The sequence below is a fragment of the Zootermopsis nevadensis genome, unplaced genomic scaffold (assembly GCF_977971745.1).
Source record: "Zootermopsis nevadensis isolate Lab colony 2312 unplaced genomic scaffold, Znev_1.0 Znev_ptg000007l, whole genome shotgun sequence".
In the NCBI taxonomy this organism is placed as follows: Eukaryota; Metazoa; Arthropoda; class Insecta; order Blattodea; family Termopsidae; genus Zootermopsis; species Zootermopsis nevadensis.
In genome coordinates, this window is record NW_028259139.1 from 12496406 (window position 1) to 12523594 (window position 27189).

Below are 27189 nucleotides of genomic sequence, written 5' to 3' on the forward strand. Positions count from 1 at the left end.
AATACCGTTAAGAAGCTCTTTTTAACAGGAAGTCGACGGGGACTCCAGTCATTTAAAATACCCCACCACCGTCACTTTCACTGTGCGTTTGTAGAGCGAAGCGATGGCTAGAGCTGTATTCCTTCTCTTTGGCCCAGGTCACGAATTCAGCGACCGTTCGCTCCCCTGGTTGCCGGGAACCATCGTCGCATTACGCCAATAGTCACTCATCCTATCACGTGACATTCAGGACATACATTCGGAAGATGTGCTGATAACATACAAATATAACCATTCACATTGAAGACAACAAGTAGGTAAACACAGGAAGACAAGATTCCAAAATGGCGTACACGTCCAAGGGAGGTAGTGGATGGAAAGATGAGCCCAGAATTGGCTCTGAAAAATTCAATCCTGGGGCAAGAAGAAACAAATAAGTTAACTTTTAAATTGCAGTCTGAGTTGTTCAATGCTGAGCCGAATTTAAACCTTCGCTATTAACTAAAACAAGAAGTAAACTACACTTACTCCCCTCTTATACTGCATCTTCTTCCATCAGCGTAGTGGTTTGACCCTCTGACAAAGTACAGCTCACAAGATCACGTTCCTATTCAACACTCATTACATCCAGTTCATCACTGATAGGATATTTCTTGATGGCGTTTGGAAAAAAATCCCGGTACGTGACGTTGTCTGTATAATCATAATAATCATCATAAATATTATTACGATCATACTATAGAAACCATTGCAAAGTAAGGTTATCCATAGTTATGACGTAGTGAACACCAGGTCCCAGGCTTCTGTTCAGAACAAAACATTGACAAAGGCCCAATGTTTCTGATTCTGTATTTTCGTCTCTTTAAAAAGTGTCTTTGTTCTAGGACATTAACAGAAATATGTTTTAACTCCTTTTACTATCAGAATTATAGATTATTATCGAATTTTTAACTATTATATTCAATAAATTGTTATTTATTTACGGCTTTAAACACAGATTAATGTTGTAGTAGCTTACATTTACGAATATCGGTTGTTTTAATAATATACTGTTCATGTCATGATCAAAAAAGTTTAATTCCTTGATCTGTTCTGCCAATGTCCGAACGTGCATGGCGTCAGAATATCTGCCGAGCACGTCAGAATTTGAGTAGTACAAAACGTTTATCTTATGCACCTCTTTTTCCTGTACAAAACACAACACCGACTATCAGAAGCTACAGAAATTGTATCTACAGAAAAGTAACCAAGGAACTTTTTAACAAACGGACGGTTTCTCGTGAAAACTACTCGAAACATTACATCGGTAGAGGTAAATTTTAACGTCATAAAGTCATTCCGGTTTTGAAGAAATTCTCCATATTTTATAGAACCTGAGAGATAATTTTTATTCACAAAAGACCGCCAGTGGACCCTATCCCGAGCCACCTGAATCCAGTCCACACTCTCATACACTGTTTCTTATAATTCATTTTAATATCATGCTCCCATCTACGCCAAGGTCTTCCAAGTATCATCTTCCTTGTAGGATTTCGACTAAAATTTTTCAAGTATTTCTTACCTCCCCCATGTTTAATACATGCCCCGTCTACCTTACTATCCCTGACATGATCATCCTACTAACATCTGGTGAAGCGTACGACTTATGAAATTCCTCATTACATTTCTTTCCTCCTTTCATCTGTTACTGTCTCTTTCACACATATAAATATTCTATCCATCTGTGTTACTCTCTTAGAGCGAAAGACTAAGTTTCACATCCACACAAAGCAGCCGGCAAAATTAAGCTTGCATTACTTTATGATTTATAAACTGTCTATGATTCCGCCTTCCACTGCGATGGCAATACTCCACAGGCCTAATTAGTTTTTGATGTGTCTTCTATTCCATAATCATCTTCAAATTTTGGTTATTCAATACGACTGTCTATCTTCATTGTGTGGTAATATTGTTCTAAGAATGAATAAAACGACATTTCAGTGGCTAAATTGCTTCTTGATGACAAAATAGATATTCCCATTAGTAAAGAACCAATAGAATTATTTATCAAAATAAACAATATGGCTCCTTATTAATTCATGTCTCATTGATACCCACATATTTTCCTTAAATCAATATTAATTATAAGTTATTTAGTCTGGATATCCTACAAATAATAATTTAACATTCATTGCGTACCACAAAGAAAGCATAACACATCACCGTTACAGCGATTAGTCGGTTAATGCTGTTTAATAAAATTATTGCTGTTTAAATGAGAATCATACAAAATACTTGAACATAAAGTAAGTAGAATCACCAACAGGAGACGAAACGAAGATGTGCTCTCGAACACTTCGCTGTTTACATTTCGATAGATTTGTGAGATGCTATATAATGGTATATTTTTATTATATTTCTCTGAAACATTTTAAAACAACTCGTAAATTACCAATTTCTACAAAGTAACAGAACATTAAGGTGTTTAAACGTATGCCCAGGAACGTATATATGGACTTGTATGATTTGAGGTTTTCACAGCAGTGAGTATGAAGATTACTGTCTTCTGGGTTGTTGCGCTGTGTAGTCTGGTAGAAGTTTACCAACGTTTCAGAGGTCATACTGCCTCCGTCATCAGGGCGATCGCAGTATGACCTCCGAAACGTTGGTAAACATCTACCAGACTACAGAGCGCAACAACCCAGAAGACAGAAATCTTCATACTCATCGCCCTGATGACGTAGGCAGTATGACCTCCGAAACGTTGGTAAACATCTACCAGACTACACAGCGCAACAACCCAAAAGACAGAAATCTTCATATATGGACTTAGTGATTTATATGATCTGTGTAAATTCCTTAATTTTGTACATTATCATTCCACGTCACGTTAGACTTGTGTAAACTGAACGCTGTCAGTTCATTTGTCTTCAATTGCACCTAATGTTTATCGATTTTGACAAATTACCTCGTTACAATATACCGATATCAACATGTAGCATTCATACATACGACTGAATGTCGTGACAAATCATTTAGCTCAGAGGCATTTATACTGAGGATTCAGAAAGGAGCGGTCTCACTTTCATCAAAGGCAAATTTCAGTGCCGACAGGAAGGTAACGACGCACTTATTATAAATATTATAGAATAAAATGTATTTTATTTAGATATTATTTATGTGGTTGTGTGGTATGGGAACTCGCCACAGGAACACAAATGTGTTTTCTTAGTGAAGAAGGAAATTTATAGCAAGGAGTGTTAGTTTCAGAAACATGTCCACATTAATTGACTTTCTCAGAAACAGTGATGTTAAAGGCCCGTTGACTTAAACTAGGAATAGAGTATTATGGAAATAGCGTCTGTCGGTGTTGCTAGCTTCTGAGACAAAAAGACCCTTTGCACTGTACATCGTACTAGATTTAAAACCGAACTATTTAAAGTGTTATTTGGATCGAAAAGACTTTTGTGGTGTACTATTTTGTAAATTTAAACATAAAATACGAGTTAAAAACATATTTTTTATGTTATTTAATAGCGATGGGCTCTTTTAAACACAATAATAAAATTTAGGTTCCAGAAAAGGCAGGGAACATATTGAACAGCTGAAATAATCAGTTTTACAAGGACACTACTTGTTCAATGCAGTCTGATATTTAACAAATACATAAATACAAACATTTAAACTTGAATTTAAGAAAACCGAACTCCGCTTTCACTTTTGCCCCTCAGAATTTCAAAAGACGTTCTTTAATGCAACACAAGTCTTCAAGTAATTGTTTTGCGCTGTAAACTCCACAGCAGGCCAGCCTTATTGTACTAAACTAATATTTCTAGTAATTGATTTAAGGAATTAAATAGTTTCATATGTGTGTGTGGGGGAGGTCAATTATTGTGTAATATGTTTCCGAAGGTAAATATTTCTTCTCTCTTGCAGGTCCATAATGACAAAAGCTAGAATTCTTCATGTGTTGATAATAACGCAGTGGTTCTTTTCTGGAATCTCTGCTCTTTCATATAAAGCAGATGACACCAATAACTTCGAGAAACACCTGCTGAAGGGAATCGTAAATATTGGCATCGCCTACTTAAAAAACTATAGTCCCTTAGCAATAGTAACAGCTGATACATGGTGCAACAAGACACTACACAGCAAATTAGGAGAAGCTGTACTTCGAGAATTGCAAGACACGGGTAACCTGCCAGTGGTTGTTTTAGGCAACGACAGAACCGCTCGTCCAACAAGGAAAAGTACAACAAAACCAGGTTCAGTCATTCTCTTGTTAAATGACGGTGACTCCGGCAACGAAGACCTTGTGTTGCATAGCATGCTACAGACGCTCTCTACAAGTCCGTCGTGGAATCCTCGTGCCCGATTCATCATCGTTTCAACAGCCATCCCGTCATCTACATTAGGCCAGCTTAAGATAGTCCGTTCTGCGCTAAATCATTCTTTTTTGATAAATATATTAGACGCAATTTTTATGACACCAGCACCAGGATTTTCTGAGACCAGTTCCGGGCCCCCTGCTATTGAAATTCTTACCTGTTTCCCGTACGGTTCGAATAGAAATTGCAGTGACAATGTGGACGTTACCCTCCTGGATAGATGGGAGGAGGAGGAAGTAGAAGAAGGCATAAGAGACGCTCGGTTTAGGAACAACGTTAATTTGTTTCCATCTAAATCAATAACTAACCTTAGAGGCTGCAAGGTGGCCATGGCATATTTGCAGTGGGCCCCAATGGTTATGTCGTCCGATGGAAATACCTCTACTGAGTTCTTTGACGAGGGCTTGGAAGTACGTATAATGAAAACTGTGGCTGAAAAGACAAATTTTACGCTCGAACTTCGTATCGCAGAAAACAATATTAAAGTACATGGATATTTTGCTGCACAGTGGCTAAAACCTGAGCTACTAGGTGCTCAGGACGCTACACGCCCACATTTCACAGGCGCTTTCACATGGTTTGTTCCGGGCGAAAGAAAAATTCCTCGTTGGAAAAGTCTTATTAGGATATTTAACCCAACATTCTGGTTACTGGTATTACTATTGTACGTCCTGGGATCGGTAACATTTTGGGCACTTGCGAGAATTCCGACAAATGGTGAAGATGCGGCTGCTTTTAGCGATGTCATTCTGATATTTATGCACACGCTAAGCATGATACTGTCGGAGTCTGTTTATAAGAAACCAAAACACACTAAATGTCAGATGTTCTTCTTGTTGTGGGCTTTCTATTGCCTCCAAATTAACATTGCTTATCAGTCGTCACTGATCGGATTCCTCGCCAATCCTGGAAAAGAACCACGCATAAATAATCTAGATGACTTATTAGAATCTGGAATCGAATTAGGTATCCAAAGTGGCCTCGAAACTTTTTTTAATGACACATCAGATCCACGTAATAAACGTATATTAAAATCATACATAAGATGTGATTCTAAAAATATTGATGTGTGTTTAAAGAGAATGGCCTACAAACGAAATTTAGCAGTTGCAGGAGGAAGAATTGGTATTGAGTTCTCGGCGTACACGAAGTACTTGAAGAATGGGAAACCACTGTATGTACCGTTTAAAGACAATATACAGCAAGGTCACATGGTCATGTACCTTACAAAGAACAGCGTTTTACGGCAAAGAATTGACTCTATCGTCTTGAGACTACAGCATTCTGGGCTTGTTGAAAAATGGGTTCATGACTTGAGGAGGAAATTCGGCAAACATTTTAACAAAGCACCGAGGAAAAACGGTTTCTGCGTTCTGTCCCTGGAGCACCTTGAGGGGGCGTTCTACCTGCTGTTTCTTGGTCTTCTTACGGGACTAATGACATGCTTTCTTGAAATCATTTATAACATTTGGGTCACACATTTGAAAAACAGACTAACGACCAGAAATTAATATGATATAAATTTAAAAGTTTATCAACAAAGCACATATATGTTGCAATTACTTCACAAAATATTTTATTATTGCTTATTCATGATTAGAAGGTATTAGGTACGAATATTTCTGCAATGAGTAATAAAAAATACTGGAATAAAATTCATTTCTTTGTATATTGGTTGGTTTATATATAAAAATTAACATTTTAGTTTCTTCGCAGACTAATTTTCTTGAACTGTACGACAAAGGTAATAAACGCGGTAAAGAGCTTTGGGTTTAGCTAAAGACAGGGAATTTCCTGATCACCTGAGCGAAGAATCTGTCGGTTCAATAAAGTTAATCAATCCGACAGGCAACAGTATTCCTTATATCAGAGACAACAGCACAGTGTGTATTACCCGGCTATATAGAGAAATTCATTCCCTGACTACAGCAAGATTCTAACTATAAATTCCAGTATTTATGGAATCAAAAACTACGACCACGTGACCAGCATCTCAAACCCAGTAGCGTAAATCCATAATAGTAACGAAAGACCTTAGGTGTGTTGAAGCCCCAGTAAACGGATTAATTATCGGGTTTATGAATATTTAAGGAATAGTTTAAAGCCAGAGTAAGTGATGTGTTCCCTATTAAATGATGCTAACAACACTGAGTGGGAGCTCCGGGCCCGTTATTACAGTGGGTTCTAATTTAGCCGGAAATAGCTACACTGCATCCAGGTCGCGGCGACGCGAAGGGAAAGTAGTGCTGAGGTAACATCTTCACATACATGTATGACTTGAAGGATGTCTAAGACGCTGTATCAACTACAAATTTTGTTTGGTGCCCATTGGAAAGGGCAGTGGATAAGCGGTCGTGTCCTGTTTAATGTCAATATATCGGTCTCTGAAGTGAGAAATGTCACATAATTTCTCAATGAACATACTAACCAAACACCGCCCGAAACCAAGTCCGTAGTTTCATCACTAAATTTGGGACGATGGATGGGATATTATGGAACAAAATACTTCCAAGAATAACTAAACAAAACACTTACACAACAATAATAAAGAAAGACTTCGAATTACATAGAAGATGTCTGTCTTCTTGGTTGTCGCGCCGTGAAGTCTGGTAGACGTTTACCGACATTTCAGATGCCCTTGCTGCCTCCATCATCAGGGAAAAGATGATGACGATAATGGAGGCAGCAAGCAGTACAGAAACGTCGGTAAACGTCTACCAGACTTCACGGCGCGACAACCAAGAAAATAGACATCATATTTGACTCCGTGAGAACCTCAAGTCTCTCCTTATAATTATATAGTAAATTAAATCACTGCTAAGCCATCAGATGCGACTTAATTATATACAATTTAAATGTTTGTAATCGTCCATGAAACATTTCTGTCTTGCCCCGGATTTCGAAATTGACACAGACTGCGCGGTTAGAAGTTCGTGGCAGTAGCTAATAGTTAATTCGCACAATAGCCACTGTGTCACCACAGGGTCTCTGAGCCTTGTTACCGCCAGATACAGATGATTTAGTGTTAGTTTAGTGTCTCAGAGTTGGACTTACGTAGTTAACCTCGTCACACACATAAAATAGCGAAACTAATCTGCGAATGTGTCAAGCTTAAAAACTCAACCACTGAGTAGCTTGAGTACTTGGATCATGATTAGCCATAGTTTGTGTATTAACATCCGGGAGAGAAAGATTCAAACGTGTATTTCACCCACACATGTACGTACACAATAAAAAGGGTGTGTTTCACACAGATGCAAATTTGTTATTATATTACACCCTCCTCCCTTCTTTAGAGTTACATTTTTGTTCTTAATATCATTGTATAGATTCTGAAAGTTGTAGGCGAAATTTATACATGAGCTCGCCGAATAAACACAATGAGTGTTGTCAACGGAAATATACTGTCACACAGCAGGGGGCACTGTGTAAGGAACACCGTGTCATCTTCTGGACAGCACGTTCGAGCTGACGGCTACTTTGCTTTCCTTTCTCGTATAATGGTCGAGAAGTAAACCAGATAGAGCAGTATTAAGCTGCAGCACTGGTAAGTCTCTTAGCGTGTGCTGGTCTACTACCTTAGCGACTTCCTCTAGCCAGTGACTGGTTGTCATTATAGTGAGTGGCAGATACCGGCTCATCACCAACATCATAGATCAATCTATCTACTTTTATATGAAGAGAGATTAAAACGATTCTATCACTTTATCGGACGTTCCTCAATCTACCAACTTACCAGGATAAAGCTTTTAAAAAAATAAATTATAATGTTTATGATTCGTCATTCTGTATCCTGTGACTGCTCTGAGGAAATTAATTTATTTCATAACCAAACCCTTGAGTCCTCTTTGAGAAGTTTAAGAGCCACATGACAGTTGCATGTGCCGAAACGTCGACCAGATATAAAACACTGAGGCACAGAGAATTCACTACAAAACTCACAGATTCATCTGTTTTAAGTAATGAACATTCGGTTCATTGCATTGTCCATATGGTCTATGCCCCACGGTTGTGGACTCGAATCCAGCTCACAGCATAAACTGTTCTGCTGTTGGGTGCTGACAGAGGCCTCGCGATGGATGAGGTTCTGGTAAAAGGAGTAATGTTAATTATATGATTGATTCTTTCAAAATTAAATCTTAATTGAAGTACGATGGTCAAATGCATGACAGCTGAAGACAAAACGTTTCATGAAAATGGCTGTCTTCTGGATGTTGTACCGTGTAAATCTGGTAGAAGATTGCCGACATTTCTGAGGTACTTGCTGTGTGCTTGGTGCTAGCTAACGCATTTGTTTTATACTGGGTTCGATGACGTAAGATAAGACAAGATTTAACTTAGATGAGTGTAGGTAAAGTTATATTTACTTAAAACAGGCCACGATCACTTCCTTTGACTTATAAACAACATGTAATTCATCGTTATATAACCCATGCTTTTTAAAATTGACGTAAAACGCATTTTGTAACAAACTTTATGTTATTCTCATTCAATCTGATCAAAAATCTTTGCCTTCAATAAAGTTTATAATATTAAGATTTAGTTTACAGTCATTATGGTTGACACTCCTAATCGCGTTGTGATGAAATCTCATATGCGTGATAAACAACCTGTGTAATCCAGTGCTGCTGTACCATGGCATTAATGGAGCATACGTAAATCTAGCTTGATGTTAATTAATAATGGAAGTATCTATTTAAGAAGGATAATAATGTTACTGGCCGCAAGAAATGACTAAAATTAAATAGGTAACAAACGTCTTCATTACCGCAGAATTTTGCTTTTGAAAAGTTACCTGCGGTATTGTCAGCGACCTTTTCATAACTACTGGTTCAACGGAAGGATTGTCATATCGGATATTTACAGCGAGGACACTGTGTGGCAATTAAATATAACACAAAGATCTTACCGAATTTTAAAAACTGTTTCAAAAGTGGCTTCGGACAAAAATGTTATTCTGCAAGCCATACAAATATCCTATTATTTCGTAGAATTTCGTAAGTTTCGGATACAGTGAATATTTTAACGAAACAGAAAAACAAATCATTTCTGACTCTCTAGTACAATTGCAAACACAAATTTGTATCTAGAATAAATTAACACGTGGATACGTAAACATATAAAAAGTTACAAATAAAAATTTGTAACATACGAGTGCTTCAGGCTTATCTTAATGGCAAACAGCGATTACTATATAATACTAGAGTAAATTAAAGAAGTTTTCTTGGCAGAATCTCTGTATGCGTCCCTGTGATTTCTTGTGGTAATACAGAATATTCGAATTAAAACGCAACCCTAACTACTACATATGAACACCTTCACGTACAAAAGGTAAAAAATTGCAAAATTGAATTCTTGCAGATTTATTCCGTTGTTGCAGCATTTCGCTGCCTGCAATCAGTACCGCAGTAATTCCAGCTGTTCTGTCGTTCGATGACCACTTGCCAAAAATGTGTTACCAGTCGGTGTATTTGTTGTCTTATTCGGTACTTCCTTGTCAGGATACTAACTGCCAAATTCTTCACGAACAACACCAAACGACTCAAAGTAATGTTCGAAATTAAACAAACGTTCTGATAGGGAATACACCATGTTTGTATCTGCATAGCTACTGCGCAACTCGGATGACCAGCGGCCTAGTAACCAGAGTGCCTTGATGGTGGAAGAGTCTATTACATGGGGACGGAAATGTTTCTGATTTAATTTTTGTGTCATACATTGACTATTGCTGGGTTTAGTTTCAGATGGTACACTCTGTATAAGGTAACCTCCATGGGGTTCTTGGAATCATCACGTCCCTAAGACATTTGTTTGCCATCGTACAGTGGTACGAATACTGTGCCCATTGACAAATCGCTACGAAGTTTGGCTGCTAAGGGCAACAGCCTCGTTGATTATCATTATTACTATGAATACGAAATGCTCGGAATAAATAAAAAGAAGATAGTTAAACCGTGACTAAAATTGTCTCCATTGTTTGAGAGATTGCAGTTGAGTAGGGATGAACAAACAAACTCCAGAATTGCTTTTCACGGTCTTGATACTAGTGAGACAAAAGTGAAGCATGTCCAATTTTTGTTTCTTCAACAATATTTTCGACCGCTTTTGTTGTGTAAGGGAAGAAACATTTCATAAGACTCGTGTGTAGATCGGATAATAATATTAATGAAGCTATGTGTAATTATGCGAAGTGGATCCAAATGGCTCAAGATGGAGGCGACTGGCGGGCTCTTGTACGGTAAGAAACTTCCGGATCCATAAAGTGCGCTATATTTCAAAACTGTCTGAACGACTATTACTTTCCCAAGATGGACTTTGCTTCTTGGAGTTACTTAATTTATAACCTGATACGGTGCCGTATCCATTTGATGGAATTTTCATAATACTGACCGATGAATGAACACTTTCCCTGAAGCATTAACATGAAACCCACGTTAACTGTCAGTTCGTCTTCTATAATGTTTGCCGTATTAAAAAACTTGACAACCAAATTGCACAAGAACTAAGTAACTAGAATCCCACTTTATAAAACCGAATGTTCATAACCATCATGATAAAATCCCACCACAGAAGCCTATCTTGTGAACATCATCATAATTTATTTCACAGATCATTTAATATTATACTCGCATACCTTTAACAGTGGAATATTTCAAGAATATACCACGACTAAATTTTGTATTTATGTATTGTTTCCCAGCATACAAACAGTCTCCCTATATCAACTGTATTTATTTCATGTTACTAGAAAGTGTTTCTGTGGTCAGTGCAAGAGTGAAATCCTTAATTTTGTGGCTTATTTCGTTCTGTGCAGACCAGCGCCTTTGTAAGTTTGAAGAAGCCCTTTTGAACCTGCTTACAAGAGGCCCAATTTCCCTCGCCGGAAAGGACCTGGACACCCCTGCGCGACAGAACCAGTAAGAAGAGATGCAACTCAGTGATAACAGTGAGTTCGTGGCTGCATAGAAATAATGGAACCGCGTTATTATAATATCGATGCCTGTGGAAGATACCACAGAAAGTTGATTTAATTGTTACTGAATGAAAAATAAAGACAGTCATTCTGTCAATGCAATTGGCATTTATTCATCTTGAACTTCTTTGTTCTGTTTTATTTGTATTGTTTCTTCTTGCAACATATATTTTGTAACTTCAGAGAAAGGGCTCTGGAATGTTCTTCCTCATCTTTTCTGTTTCAGATAACATTGAACGGAAGATCCCTACATCGTCCCAGTAAGAAGAATTTACTTGAAATTGTCAACTGTTCCTATTGATAAACATAGGCGTTCGTTTTTGCATAATCATATTTAATTATGACAAAGTCCCCGTTGAACATTTTCTAATATACAGGTTCAAACCCCTATGCAAAAAGACCACCCCTTGTCGGCTGTTCGCAATTCTTCTTTTCTATTATGGAGCTACCGGTTTGAAACCCGGTCGAGGCATGTTTGTCCCGAGATACATTGAGCTTTTCTCGGCTGTATAAACAAATTATGGGACAGTAAACGTACCTCGAATGTGTTGTGAAGCAAACGGTACAACATCATTAAATAACATATGTAAATTTTACATAAGTTTGGATGGCACAATAACGACTCTGATGGAAACATGACTTGTTATATTAGACTACAGAGTTGAAGTAGATAATATTGCCCTGGGTTGTGACGTCTTGTAGACTCGTAGAAATTCAGCTCTGATGAGTCTACACGGTGTTTCAAGCCAGAAGACCAACTTCGACAACTTCACCGCCGTAAGAACCTCAGATCTCTCACAGCTGAAGTAGATAAAGGATTAGACTTAGGTCTATGAATATTAAGTAAGGCGATGATGGTGTCTTGTCTAAAGATACTATCCCTGCATTTGTCCGAAGAAACAGCACTAACCCATAAAACACCTTACTTAGATAACAGGTTACATCCCAAATTCAACTGGGCGGCTAACGGGCCCACTATCCAACCCTTAGGACCGTTACCGTTATGCTAACCTGCTCGGCTACAGAACATCTGACTAATCACTTTCATAAAGCCCCTTCCAAACACGACTCCTGAAAATGGTAAGAGAAATTATAAAAAAAAAAAACATCGGTAAGTTGGAAATCTAATATGTAAGTTTGAGTAATTTATATTGGATTCAAGTTTTGTTATCAGTTGATGTAAGCGTCTATTTATGACGCTGTACCAGCGGATGAGATACTATTTTCAACACATGGAATACGCAAATTAAGGACAATTTAGGACGCACTGTTATTAACACTATGAAGAAGAAGTTCATCGAAGTATTTTTTTTCAGTATTCAGTCCGTATGACAAAGAAAAACATAACACTTCACTATCACAAAGATAAATTGGTTAACTCTGTAGAAATAATCGCTGTTTATTGATAGTCATACAAAACGCATAAATACGCACATCATCATTGTCATAATCTGTGTCTCTACAACCCAGTGTGGTTCGTGGCAGCCTCTTTCGGAGGTTACTTAATCTATTTGGTCATTTGGTAGGACTCCTTGAACGAGTGATCAGCCCGTCGCAGGGTCTCTACCTGTAAACAACTTAAAAGACGCGGACAAACATCGATGACTTGTGTAAGATTCGAACCCACGGACCCAGTGTCCAGGCGCACAAGGTCCACGCCTCAGACCGTGCGGCCACTTTAACCGGCTCATCAAAACACTATGCAGGCAAAAATGCAGCGTTATCGACTGTTAAAGTTGGTGGTAAATATAGTAACCACTGAGAATTAAAGTGTTAAACACGCACCATAAATTTAATGTGTCACGAAGTCTGGTGGTCTTGCCCTTCAAGGGGTTGTCCTATGCCTGGCCTCAAGATGTACAATAGTAACCACTGTGCAGTTGACCCTACGACCCCCCTTATTAGAGTGGGACCGCTCTCGGGCAGCGTGGGGCGCATGCGTCATGCTGGGTTTCGGTACACAAAGAGACCTCTTGTCAGCGGGACAAGGTGCTAGAATGGGCGCCATCTTATTATTGTGGTTTATGTAACAAATTCACTGTTCCCTTCACCAAAATGACTGAGGCAACGTTTCTGTAACAAAGTTTTTTTCACATATTAGAAACGTACCACTGGTAATATTAACGATATCGATTATATTTTATCATTTTAAATTATCAGGTTACAATTGTACCAATTACAGTGTCCATGGAAGATTCCATAAACTGTTATCTTGAGACAACAGGGCATGTAGCGCGCTTGATATACATAAGAAATTGTTTCCAAATTTTTTGGTCGATAAATTGAAGGGTAGAGAATACTTACTTTTAAGACAGGCTTAATGAGAGGATTTTATTTATTTGTAGTGTTCTGTCTGCCGACAGGTCCATATGAACAGGATCCTTCCATCCTTTTCTCGGATTGGGACCTGTTCATATACGTTCTTGGCAGATGATTCAGAAGTGGTTTGCCATTGCCTTCTTCTGTGTGTGAATGGAGTAATTGTTGGGATGCCACGGAGAAACCGGGTAAGCCCCCGGAGGAAAACTCCGTGATGCCTAGACCACGGCCTTGCCCAACACAAGTTATAAATTCGGGCACCGTCTAGAATCGAACCCGAGACCCCAGGATTACAAGGCCAGCCTTCTAACCGCTAGACCACCGTGGAACAATGAGAGGATAATACTAAAATGTGTCTAAGAGATAAAAGATAAAAAAGTCGTCGGTTGGATTCATGTGACTCTAGTTAGGATCCGGTAATGCAACCTCCGGTTCCATATTTTGCCTAGTTGAGCGACTATTAGCTTCTCAATCCAGGACTCTCCACTGAGATAATTAATTGTTTAATTACATAAATCAGGTTATATCTTAACGCTGTTGCGTGTCAAAAGCACGTGAAATACATCACCAAGAACGTATTTTTTTCATATTATTTATACCACGTAACGAAGTTTGACAGGAATTTGAGAGCGACAACATCGGCTTGTCCGGCGAACATGCAAAGTGCACTGTCACGACAGAATTACCAATGCAGAAGGTCCTATTGTTAGGCTCACAGCAAGTTGTAGTATGCTAAGCAAGGGATTATCACGAGATTTGTAGATCTGCTTATTGAAATTGGTCCGGGCTGCCTGTTACTAATACGGACTCTCAGACCATTCGCCCATTCACCTCACACCCACTACACATTTCGCTACATGCCTCAGCCCAAAGTCCAGCAACGTAGCTGGTTCCATCATTCGTCTTACGACCTTACTTTAAAAGCAAAGATGGACTTATGATATTGTGATATCATGCTATCTTACACACAAACAAATGGGTTTCCCTTATCCGACCAATTTAGGACAAGTCACCACATCCTAGATTTAACGATACGCCTGACCCAAGATAAACTCTCATTGCAACCTCACTCTGTTCTTTGGATGTAATTCTTATTCTTCAATGGAGCGCGTATCAGCATCACACCATATAGGAGAGCAAAGTGAGGGGAGGGGTTTAGAAGTAAGAGCAAACGACCCACTTTGAAAGCTTCGATCTGACCAATAACAATCACCTATAGACGCTTTATAACAACGCATTAGAAGCAATGAAGTAAGAGGACCCCACCTGATATCATTTACAAACTTTGCATGATTGATCGTCTAGAACAGCCACTCAAAGCACGCACGGACAAACCGAATTCTTGCAGCTATGTTCTTTGGCTTTGGAGGGGGAGGGGGGTACAGTCGGTGCTGGGCACAAAACGTATGTGAGTGCCCTGTGTAGACGGCTAATTCAGCTTATTTTACGATGCACAGGTTATAGCATGAAAAACAAATCTGTCAGAGACAATAAAGTTCAACAAGGTTAGTTGACGCATGTGATTGATTTGAAGGTGATTTTATATGTGATTTAAAAGCAAAAACTGGAATATAGGTCGTGATTATCTTTTGTTAACCTGTAATTTAGTTTACTTTGTTACAAAATATTTGGATCTCATTTGGATTTGTTTCGACCGTTGAATGACTAAAAGATTGCGTCATTGATGCGAGAAAAGAGGAAGAAGGGCATAAGTTACATTGTTCGCCCTTTTTTTGTGTTTCGCGTTTAGTAACGTATATTAAACTAATTTTATAGACATTTTCTAATTACCTTCTGGAGTAAAAGTGAAATTATATTCCAATACGAAAAATGTTCCAAAGTGAAAGACTTTTGCCGAAAGGATTCCCCTGTTACATGATCTATTAAATCTGACTTCAGAATGGTTCTCAACACGGAAATGTACAACCGGAAACGCAGTGATCACTAAACATTACACTTTAAAAAATAAAATATTTGTAAACATATATAAGATGATTAACTCCTAAGGTTAGGTCACGTCAACTAGGTGGGTTGCTAACACGAATGCCTAACAGATAATTTAATTATAAATTATAAATGTGGACTTAGATGGCTTTTCGCCTGTTCTGAAACTATTCGTAAAATGGCATAGAAATACGTAAGAAAGATGAAATGTAGATGCTTTTTAAATCACTCCTATCTGGAACTAGAGTCTGAGAGGTCCATTACCTCAGCAGAATGGTGTGTGTGGGTACAGGTGATGACAATTAAGCAATCAAGTCAAAGAGGAAACTGAAATTACCCCCACACATCGACATGGGGTTGAAGAAAATACACACCTCGGCGGTGAGTACAAAGATGACTCTATTCTGGTTTGTAGTGTCGTATAGTGTGATAGAAGTTTACCGACGTTTCCGAGGTCCTTGTCGCCTCCATCATCACCACCCCCATCGCAACCTCCACAAAGGTTGTAGGAGACAAGAATTACAGGCAGAGTGGCTTTTGATTCATGAATCGTGTCCTTTTTATATAGGTGTGGTTTTCGGTGTCAGGAGCAAAGTGGTCTATGTACGCAATGGATATCGTCTTCGTGTGCGACAAAGACAGATGAGTTCAGGAGAGTTAAGAAGCGAAACCAAGCGCATCAACCATATGAAGACCGAAGTAAATATCGTGCTACATGCCTGTAATATTTAAACATTTTCATTAGTCATCTAAATAAATTTGAAGAATCACTCTGTTCAATTTTAAGAAACCAATCGCTATTTATTGTGAGATCCAAAAAACATACATACATACATAATACATACATACATACATACATACATAATACATACATACATAATACATACATAATACATACATACATAATACATACATACATACATACATACATACATAATACATACATACATACATACATGCATACATACATACATACATACATACATACATACATACATACATACATACATACATAATACATACATACATAATACATACATAATACATACATACATAATACATAATACATACATACATACATACATACATACATACATACATACATACATACATACATACATACATGGAGCTGCGTGAATTGTACAGGTCACCTAGTATAGTGAGGATAGCGTAATCTAGGAGGCACCGATGGGCTGGACATGTAGTACGCATGAGGAGGCAATGGGGGCATACAGAATTTTTGTTGGAAATCCTTCTGCAAAACGACCACTGGGAAGACCAAGAAGGAGATAGGAGGATAATATGAAAATGGATCTTAAGGAGGTGGGCCGTTATGGATCGCAAATGGATGGATTTGTCTCAGGATCGTCTCCGGTTGCGGGCTTTGGTGTTGTCGGTGTTGAGCCTGTGGGTTCTGCTACCAGGGGGTTAGTTAGTTAGTTAGTTAGGGGAGTTGAAGGTAAATTTATAAATATGAAACACATCGGCATTAGATGGTGTAATCAGTTTCACACTCCGACCGTTTTAACCCTGGAATAAGAAGCTCTCGATACTCGTGACCGCACAGTCGATTTGCGCACACCGGTAGAGGACAAAATCGCTGACCATGCCGGTAATGAAATCTGGATCGTTCAGATCTTAGTAAGTCATTTTACCGACTGAGCTGGTTGCAGCATACTGAACATGACTACTGTTATGGTGAAATGGGGAAACAAGAAGTGGAAACTACATTTTGGTTGGGAAACTGTTGTGAATGTAACATCACTTTGTACAGTGAGCCGTGTAGCAGGAGAGAAACTAAAAGGGACGGATTGTGTTCCGGAATTAAATTTAACCGGTGATTGGGTTTCAAGTCCGTAGGAACGTCCTGAGCGTCAGACTTCATGAAGACGATCAATACAAGATTAAAAGGCAGATCAGTATCTGAACCACAATCAATGAGACGCCCTCTGGACACGAACTGTGAATCTGAATAGAACGAGGAAACGGCCTGATCATTAACACACAAACGACATTCACCTGTTATTACCGAAGGCGGTGCCTTCATCAGTACGACAGTAGGGTTTCAGGGGAAACTAGAGGCTGCATTAAATCAACTACTGAGTACACGCAAGTATCACGACAAGAAAGAAGGTCTAGGTTGGTATGAAAGAAGACCTTTCTCACAAAACCCACTTTCCAAAAACAAATATTTAATTACTACCCTGTAGATGGAAGCAATATATTCCTTCGAAACGTTGATTAACAACGTACAAGATTATACAATGTTGTAAATAAGATAAGTTTGATTTAACTTAACTGGCTCAGGACGTAGTCCTCCAGCGGTCTCTTTTGTAAGCAGTGTTAAAACGAGAGTCGTTGACAAGCCAGGCAGTTTGTTACTTCGTCAGCCAGTCAGTAAGACACATTAAATACTGTGTTTATGTGTTGGAGAATCCACAGTGAACAGACCGACAACGAGAATGATAAATTTAAAATGTCTTTGCAACAAGACCTAAAGGGCTGAAAGCTCTTAATCCAATTGTACTTTAGTTTACAGCACAGAAACATAAAACAGTTCACGAAGTGATTTTACCGTCTACATAGGGAAACAGTGCATTTAGAGCCGTCTGCTTCTGAACTTAAGCTTATATAAACTGACGATACCTTTAAATCTGCATAACGCTCATTGAGAAAGGCTACCAGCTTCCCATGCACACCACTCACCATATTTTACAAAGAAACTTCTTTTTACAATAAGTCACCAACACACAACGGCTTCCGCCTGACAGATCAGGTTTCCTTTCTTTGTATTATTTAAGGTTTTTTTAATTTAATACACCTATTATAATGAACGTTTCTCCTCCCTCCATTAAAACGTTCTTCTTCATCTTAAGTACAGCGACTCTTATGTCCACCCAGCACACTACACGACGACACTGGTTTGGTATTCAACATGTGGCTCGCAATCCACGGCAAATGCAATTTCTGTTGTGTTGATTATAACTGCGTCCATGCAGAAGTGAATGTCCCAGACAATGCCTGAAACTAATTTATTATTACTTCGGCTGGTCCATCCTATTGCATGTAAAGAAACCTGCCCCAGTACCAGAGTATTTTCAGACCTGTAAAGTAAAGCAGTCCCCGTTACACTTCATATGAGAGCTGGGAGTTTTTCGTGATTATCCTCAGAGCATCTGCAGACTAAGATAATTTTTCGAAACAGGCCACAACATCCAGCATCTAGTTCTTTTACATATGATTATGATTTACAATCACCTTACCACTTTATTCAACACTAAACCTCTACAAATAAAACAGCGACGTTCAATATCTGTCCTGTGAAACAACCGGTCAAGTTGACTGATAGACTTAGGTTCTATCCCTGTGATGTAACGAAGTACTCAGCTCTCAGTGTTTATGTATTGGTACAGAGAACGTCTAGTTATGGGCATGGTTTATGGAGCTGAGGTACAAGAAAACAGCATGTGTCATGCCTTGTAACAGATGGGATTGTACGCTTATGTTCACACCCACAGCCTCTCCTTTGAAGAGGAGTTCATTCTCTCCCTTCCACAGTTTGCACAATAATTTACTTCACAACCGTAGTACAAGAAAATTGCCCATCCCCTTTATAGGCATACTACCAGCAGTACACTCTCCATCATCTGTGAAGAGAAACACGTGGACAGTTTCATGTAACCGGAACGCATCAAACTAGATCTCTCTTCCTTTAGTTTCTGCCCGTAAATCTCACGCCCAAAACATCTTGACTGAAAGGAAGAAAAATATCCATGCGCACTAATAATTTTCTCCCACCTCCAATTCTCTTGAACACAGCAACAGCTCACATACGAGAATAAACTTAGTTCGTCTTATAACATCGGAAATTAGTTCCACTAAATCATTCTGAAGATTTGATTAGTTGAGGTATAGCTCCAGGCATTCATAACCTAGGAGATGAATATTATTAAATATTTTTTTTTAATTTCAATATATAAGCATTCCAAAATTCTCTTTATATTTTTCAGTTCCTCTTTAACTTGAAAAGCGCAATAGGATACATTTTATTTACAGTGAAATTTGACGTGAATCATATGAAAAAATCCAATGAAAACTTAAGCTGCGAGCCTCTAAGTGGAGCATTGCACACGTGTTTCACACTCATAACTCAAAACACTTTACTTAACTTTCTGAGGTGTTTAACCCGCAGTCAGATGATTTGAGACACAAGATTAATCAAGTATACAGCCGTCAGAATAAGGTCAAAGATCTAGGGCTCTCATAATCAGAGTAAATTAGACCACAGTCTATTGAGTTGCAAGTGACTTTGTGTTAAGTCGGGCGGAGCTGTTACGAAACTTGAGTCTGTCCACATTTAGCCCATTCATTCATTAGCAAAGTGCTTGTTTGCGTAACGACACAGCGCCACAGGATGGTAACTTACATTAGGTTTCACTTCGTATTGTTAAAGGTGCAGATGGACATCGGCTTTCAACGCAGATTACATATCGTTAACCGGGCCCCAATTTTCTACAGATGGAATCCGTCTCACAAACTCCTTGACCAGATTTACAAACATGCGTTTCAGTCAAATAAATTTATAGTGGAACCTATATTAGAGCGTTCGTGATATCTCAACCCTTGCAAATTTTCGACATCGTTATCTCACGGTCTGGATTAAGCTGGCGCAGGATATTGTTCAATGGCGAGCTGTTGTGAACATGGTAATTAAACTGTGGGTTCCAAGCGGACATTTCTTTACTAACTATAAAGTTTTAAATTAAATTTAAAAATTACGATTCAATTTTAACTTTTGGGGAATTTTGTTTTCTGGCGCTATTGTCTGCCAACATAACTGATCTCAAAGTTAAAAATTATTTTCTAGTCTTTGTTTCCTACCTTAAACCAGGTAAAAGCGTTTGAGAATAACAAAAGTTTTACGGTAAGGGGCTTCGGTAGCCAGAAACATGTTGGACTGCTATTATTTTGTGAATGGGTTTGATAGAATTTTGTCATATCATAAGAAAAGTTGTAAATTAATGTTTCTGCGTCTTAAATCGATCCATTAATAGCATTATAATGAGTCGGAAATCTATGCCAAGTCGGAATCATTCTGTACGAAAAGCAGGCTAGAGCATTCAAACATTTGACCAGCGTTTAAACGACCGCCCTTCCATAAAATGTTACCGCTCCTTCAAGAAATAAATGTTCAAAACAATACCAGCAAATTTTGTGTTAGCAATACAAACAAAGGCGTTGCATCATTTAGGGCACAGCACAGCGTTTCAATGGATCTTTATCAGCGCAGTCTGGTGAGAGAGAAGTGCACTATAGGCTGGGAACTATATTGTTAATTGTAATACTGTGTAGCAACAAGGTGTTTCCATGGTTACGTCAAATTCCGTTACATTCAAAAGACTGCCTTACTAAACTTGTATCTTTTACATCAAATATTCAGCTGGTACACACATCCCTTTCTGAAAGAAATAAAAACAATGAGTGCATGTATATTAAACGCACACTCGTGTGAAAAAGGTCAGTGAAAGGTCAAACGAGTGTCGTCATTGTAATATTACGTCACTTGACGAACTGTAGGAAGTCCCGAGATGGTCCCTCGATGTCTCACGCTCCACAAAGAACGAAATATGGACTGGTCTCACGCGGTTATGACATAGAGCCAATTGTACGTGTTTACAATATCATTATTCATTGAAGCGAAGCTGACACGGGTTGAAAGAAAGGAATTTCGCTTTTCATTAAAGAATTGTGTCGCATGAAAACACATTCTAGGGCTATGGGTCATTAGAACGAAAGAACTCGCTTTACATTCAATGTGTTCATATAGAATTTCTAAAATTCCCTCCTCTAACGATCTTCCGACAAGACATTTTGCTAGCCAAAGAAACGATAAATTCACTATTGGTAATAACAAAAACTCAGAATTAAATTATCTACTGAAAACGTCAACCAACTTCACTACATGTTTCATGAAGACTCATTTTAATATTATACTCACTTCTCTGCAACATATGAACACAGACGACCGTCACTTGGAGGTTTCATAACCAGGCAAAATTTGTGATTGAAGGACTCTGAGAATCTGAGTCCAGATTTTGCCTCGTGTTATGATGGAACTATAATAATTATGTCTGAGAAAACATTTCAATATGCACAAAACGCGACAAGTTAATGAAGAAAGGGAGATCATAGCGTGATCATTAATTCTTTATTATTGTTTTTTAAAAACACATCTTCTAAGATGATGATAATCAAGAGTGATTATGGCGGTGCATGTAGAACGGATGGGGAGATGATAAATGTTCATAAAATTGTAGTTGAGAGACTACTAAGAAGACCTAGGCGTAGATGGGAGGATAATAATAAAATGGATCTAAGAGAATTAGGGTTGGAGGGATTGGATTTATATGACTAAGAATGACGATCGGTGGCGGGCTCTTGTGAATAGAGCAAAGAAGCGCTCGATTCCTTAAATGTTTGAGCGTAATTTTACCTTCTCAATGAGAGTTCTGTCACATTGAGTGAGTTTAATTACTATAAAATTATGTCAACTTCAGACAATAAAAACTGCGAAATCAGTCTCGGTTACAATCGGTGACATTTGGAATTTTTTATTCCGTTCAATTTGAATCAGATTCAACCATTAATATCTGAAAGTTTAATTCCAATAAATTATGTTCTGCCACAATTAACAAAATTTTGAAATTATATAACAATATAATTGTTATCACAATACCAAAAGGTCCCTTAATACAGCCTAACCTACCGTCCACTCCACACTCATGGCGTGTCTACTTGATACAAGTCAGAGTTCACGCTGCTAATGGAGCATTCTCGTTTCGCAGTGGGCAGAGAGGTGTTCTTCAAACAGGCGTAAAGCACCTGACCTCCATCCACAATCTTATTAAATATGCTTCATCAAGCAATTACCAACACTGACCGCTTATTCCCGTCTCAAGGGTGTGATCATTGCAATGCAAGGCTTCAAAAGAAGGCACGACACCCAAGGGAGGATGGAGGGGTGGCGGAGACTACATGTAAAACAAATTTCGTAATGAGCTCATTAAGGGTTCTGTTGTGCAAACGGGACTGAATAAGAGGGCGTTCAGAAACGCATTAAGAATGAAACACAGAAATGTTCTTTACTAAGGACTTCAATCTAAGATTACGAAACGTAGTAATGATGTGTAGATTTGTCTTTAATTTAACAGCAACAGGGGTACAGAATAATCCGCGTGAGAGTTTTAAGACAAACCTCTAAAACGACTAATCACCCTACAACTCATTCCGTTTTATATCATGTGGATTGTTTGCTTTCTATATAAAAGTGTTTTGATTGGATTATTAATTTTTTGTGATTTCAAAGCAGAAAATGGATTGGATGAACATCCCTTGGTCCATGTCCGGGAAAATTTAGTTTAAGAGGAGGGACACTATTAAATTAAGCACGAAACCTGTTATGTTCACAACCATCGTCTATGGTTTTCCCTTAGTTCCTTCATAAAGATGGAGATATGGTGTAAAATCGGCCACAATCAGGTCCTCCCATGTCGCTCCTGTCCTGTGTAGGTAAAGAAAGACCATCACACTGGCTGAAACGGAAAGATCGCGTAAGGAGTTCTACTAAATGTCTAGGGTATCAATTATTTCAGACTTCTGCATGAAACTGTCCAAAGGCCTTTATCCATGAGGATGAAAATAAAGACGTAGGCGAAGTTTTGGGCCAAGTATCTACATTATAAGCTTTGCGCTAACCACAGTTTATAATGCACTGACAAAGGAAAAACTCAAACTTGTCCGTCAAATTGCAATGAAAAGCAAGAATATAAAATTTAATCAAAATTCGTCTTCTAATTTTCAAATATTTGACACGCGAACCGACACCACTTCCTATTGAGCTCTCATTTGACGAAATTCCATAAACTGAGCACAACAGATCAACTGGTACTGGACAACCATGGCCGAGGTAGACAATGCGTGGAGTCTGACCGCCTTCGTAGCTTTGTGCTCAGGCACTGGGACGAACTTACGTTTATTCTTCTAAAATTATTATGCAGGTCAGAAGGACGCTCGCACTTGAAATTGCGCACACTGAGATATAAAGATTTGTTTACCAGAAATATCACATTTTTTTTCCCGATGCGTGGCTTTAATCTGATGTTCACATCATGCTTTATTTACATTCGTTTTCTGCATCAAGAACATGACAAATCGTATCTGATGGAAACAAAGCAGAAAGTCGCATGACGTCTGAGAGGAATATCAAAATTCTGATTTTTCGCATTTGTAGTTTATCCCCTCTCTCTGCCCTACATGTAGGTTACAGTAAAGCTCGAGTAGTAAGGCAAGAATCTTCTTTTTTTAAAAAACAATTTGCGTCTTTGTCAGGTCACTGTCACAGACGCATTAGCATGTTTCAAGTGTGTCAACTCGCAGTGAATTATATTTCTTTTCCTGCCAAAATACCCGTTGCACAAGGTTAGGAAACAATACGACGCAACAGAATCATTGGACGTTAACACATTCATGTGACACAAGGTTCGAATACCGGCAGATTAAAGGCTGCAATGAATGACAAATCTGTAGTTTTCCTCAGTTTATCCACATCAAATAACCTACATCTGCCTCTTTACAAATATTTACCTAAGCATATAAAATGATCGTATCGTCCTGGGTTCAAAACCCGGCATGCAGACTGGCTAAACTTACTGAGGAACTTAGTAATTTTTTTTCAGTGCTTCCAAATATATCTCGCAAAATAACTTTAGAACTTACCAAGACCGATCCCTTCCCAATCATTCACAATTCACATATCATCCTATGCAACGCATGTAACTAAAACATTTGTTAGACCACTCAATCTAAGCTGCATTCAGTGTTCTGTAAGAAGGGTTTAAGTCAATAAAAACTACGTTTGAGTTAAATCCTTCCTGCCGAGAAGCAAAGATAGATTCTTGAAGTTAAGTAACTGTCTGGTAGCAGCACTACTAATATGAAACCAGGCTACTAAACAATTCTGAGCCACTTCAATCCATCCTCCCAAACTGTTTCTCTGAATTCAATCGAAATTTTGTTCAATCATATTCTTCTTGGTCTTCAAATCTGACGTTCCGGGATTTCCTAATCAAAATTCTGTGTGTATTCCTTGTCTCTCCAAAGTAGTCACACGCCCAGCCCTCCTACACCCCACTTTGTTCTGAAAAAGTTCCGTTAGTGACTCAAATATATTACTAATTTATCATTAGGTAAATTACCTTAAGCTCTGACCACCTTCCGCCTTCTCAGGTCCCATTAGTTTCCTTAACACTTTGTTTTCTGAAAACTGCAGCTCATTAAGTTACCTCGCACGAGCAATGATATTCAGTGTTATATAACTAGACTGAATAATTACAGTTTTGAACTAAAGCGGAGTTGTTACGTACCGAACGTAAAAGCAATCAGACGAAATGTTTCTGTTACAGCAGAAGATGCCATTCCACTCTCAGATGGTTAAGTGCCGCCTTGTAAGAACTGATTCCACCACGTTTGATGCAAGAATATTTCAACATCACCTGAAAATAAAAATAACAGTGATAATATATTTAAAACGAATTATCAAAATAAATGCCAAATTATGTTTCCGGGCGAGTTATGGGATGAAATGCTAGTGGTCTTATTTAAGGCGTCTCGTCTTTCATTGTAGCTCATAAGATTAAAAATCAATCAAATTCCCCGATTTTGTGGGCGGTTTCGTGAATAAAAAAGAAGCGTATTTGAAATACACGCGATTATAATGTCAGATAAGCGAAGTCATTTGCGTAAGTGACTTTGATGTAGGCATTTTGGTATTTGTTGATAGATAACAGCTTAATGGATCAAATTGCGTCCACAATTAGGGCTGCAGATGGTATCTACCTACATATGCGTACGGCGTAACAAACCAAAATACCATCATCCTTATCTTACGATACACCGCGGTGATGTACTCTATTTTCATTCACCAGGTAACGTTTTTCCCAGTCAAATTATAGGGATAGTATCCTGAAATGTATCGCGTACTTTTCCTTTCAAATCCCTTCATCTTATAATACATAACCATGACCCGATTGCATCAGAACGCAGACAAAGTGTTTGCTGCGGGACGCCTCCAGATCAGCGCTGTCTGCGAGCGACTGCCTCAGTGATCACATCGACTACCAGGAACCAGAACGCCGTCCTTCAAGGTAAGTTACAACAATTCCATACATTCGATCCCGTTACGGAATACGATCTCCCCCCCCTACTCCTACAGATCCCTTCACCAGCGACCTCTCCCTGCACTTCTGTCTTCAGCAACACTTTCTATTTCACCCAACGACTCCACCCTATTCTTCAGTTTCTCCTCTCTCTTCCATTTCTTTCTTCCCCCGTACAGACATTTTGTTTACATCTGGAAGGCCTCGTGGTGGGAGAACAAGTGACCAAAACAGCCGGACAATGACGATCTCCTGTTACAGTAACAAGGGCAGAACCAAGTGGTGGAGGTTGCTTGATACAAGAAGAGGGGAAGGAAGACATTGCAGAAGTGGGAGAGACGCCCCTCCCAAGCTCGCCGCAGAGGAAACTTGTCTCATTCTTTCGTCTTCTTCCTCCATCTCCACAAGTACACGTAGAGCTTAGCAATAGGCGGTGCATGGTGCAGAGATCAAGAGGAAAACACAATTACAGACTGTCTTTCCCCGATAACCTAAAATCTATAAATTTATCTCAACGCAAAGATCCTTGAGCCGCTGCAGACAGACCTCGCTCTCCGGAGGAAGAAACTAGCGTAACGGTATCGGCAGTACGCACACGGGGCAGGTAAAGTAGTGGGGATGGCGCGGTACACATTGATAGCACAAAGTGGAGATGCTAATTGAAGTGACGGATAATAAGCACTCCAGGGAAGGGGAGATATTGGGAAAAAAAGAAATTGTGAGACACGGAGAGGGAGGAAGGGTAGGAGGGAACGAAAACTGGGTCTCTCTCTCTCGTACAAGAGTAAAAGTGAGAGAGATAGAGTTTAAACTGTGATCAGATGCAATGGCCAGTTCACTCTTGTCTCGTGCCTGTGAAGTGTGGGGTCGGACCACGCCGTAAGTGACACGCCGTGTTGAGGATACACAAATGCCACTCAATTACCGTCGCTTTTCCACCAGTGCTGGAAGAACGTCCATGCATTTCAGCCTTAACATTGGTTTATCAACTGTGATATTTAATTATACGAGGATTGCTTCTTATGTTAACTACAGTGTTTAACCAACGAACCCAGACAATTTAATTCCAAATTAATTAATGTCTGAAAACAAATTTTTGTACCTGCGGTAGTGTTTACTGTGTAATTTTGACACTCCCTCCCCTTCGATTGTAAAGTGGTTCGTCGCACAGACATGCAACTGCAGTTGACAGTGAATAGTTGTGGGTGAAATTGTGTTCCTTTGTGTGCATATGAGTGAAGTTTCTTTTGAACATTTCGTAAGCGAAAAAGCGTCTTCGCGGATGTCTCACAGAAGAAACAACGGCTTCTCTTACTATCGCGAATAAGTTCTTCAGGGGACAACCAGCAGTGTTAACAGAGGTAAGACCACACGCCAGCTATCTTTCAGTAGT

The 27189-nt window shown here is 38.9% G+C and overlaps 1 protein-coding gene and 1 long non-coding RNA gene across 5 annotated transcripts in view; one reads left to right on the top strand and one right to left on the bottom strand.

Moving 5' to 3' along the window:
• Nucleotides 1-513: 513 nt before the first annotated feature.
• LOC110828938 (uncharacterized) overlaps nt 514-27189 on the bottom strand; it is a 240966-nt gene continuing 214290 nt past the window's right edge. Inside the window, exons 3-4 of one of the 3 annotated variants that reach the window (XR_015533937.1) lie at nt 25005-25133; nt 514-672 (exon numbers count right to left, since the gene is read on the bottom strand). This is a non-coding gene — a long non-coding RNA (uncharacterized LOC110828938). Of the gene's footprint in view, nt 673-17815; nt 18610-25004; nt 25134-27189 lie in introns of those variants that run through there. The other 2 variants (XR_015533936.1, XR_015533935.1) reach the window with 2 other exon arrangements.
• Nucleotides 26067-27189, top strand: part of LOC110828937 (uncharacterized) — a 64202-nt gene continuing 63079 nt past the window's right edge. Inside the window, exon 1 of one of the 2 annotated variants that reach the window (XR_015533934.1) lies at nt 26067-27157. The gene's annotated coding sequence lies outside the window, so the exon portion shown is untranslated. The remainder of the gene's footprint in view (nt 27158-27189) is intronic. The other variant, XM_022062151.2, reaches the window with a different exon arrangement.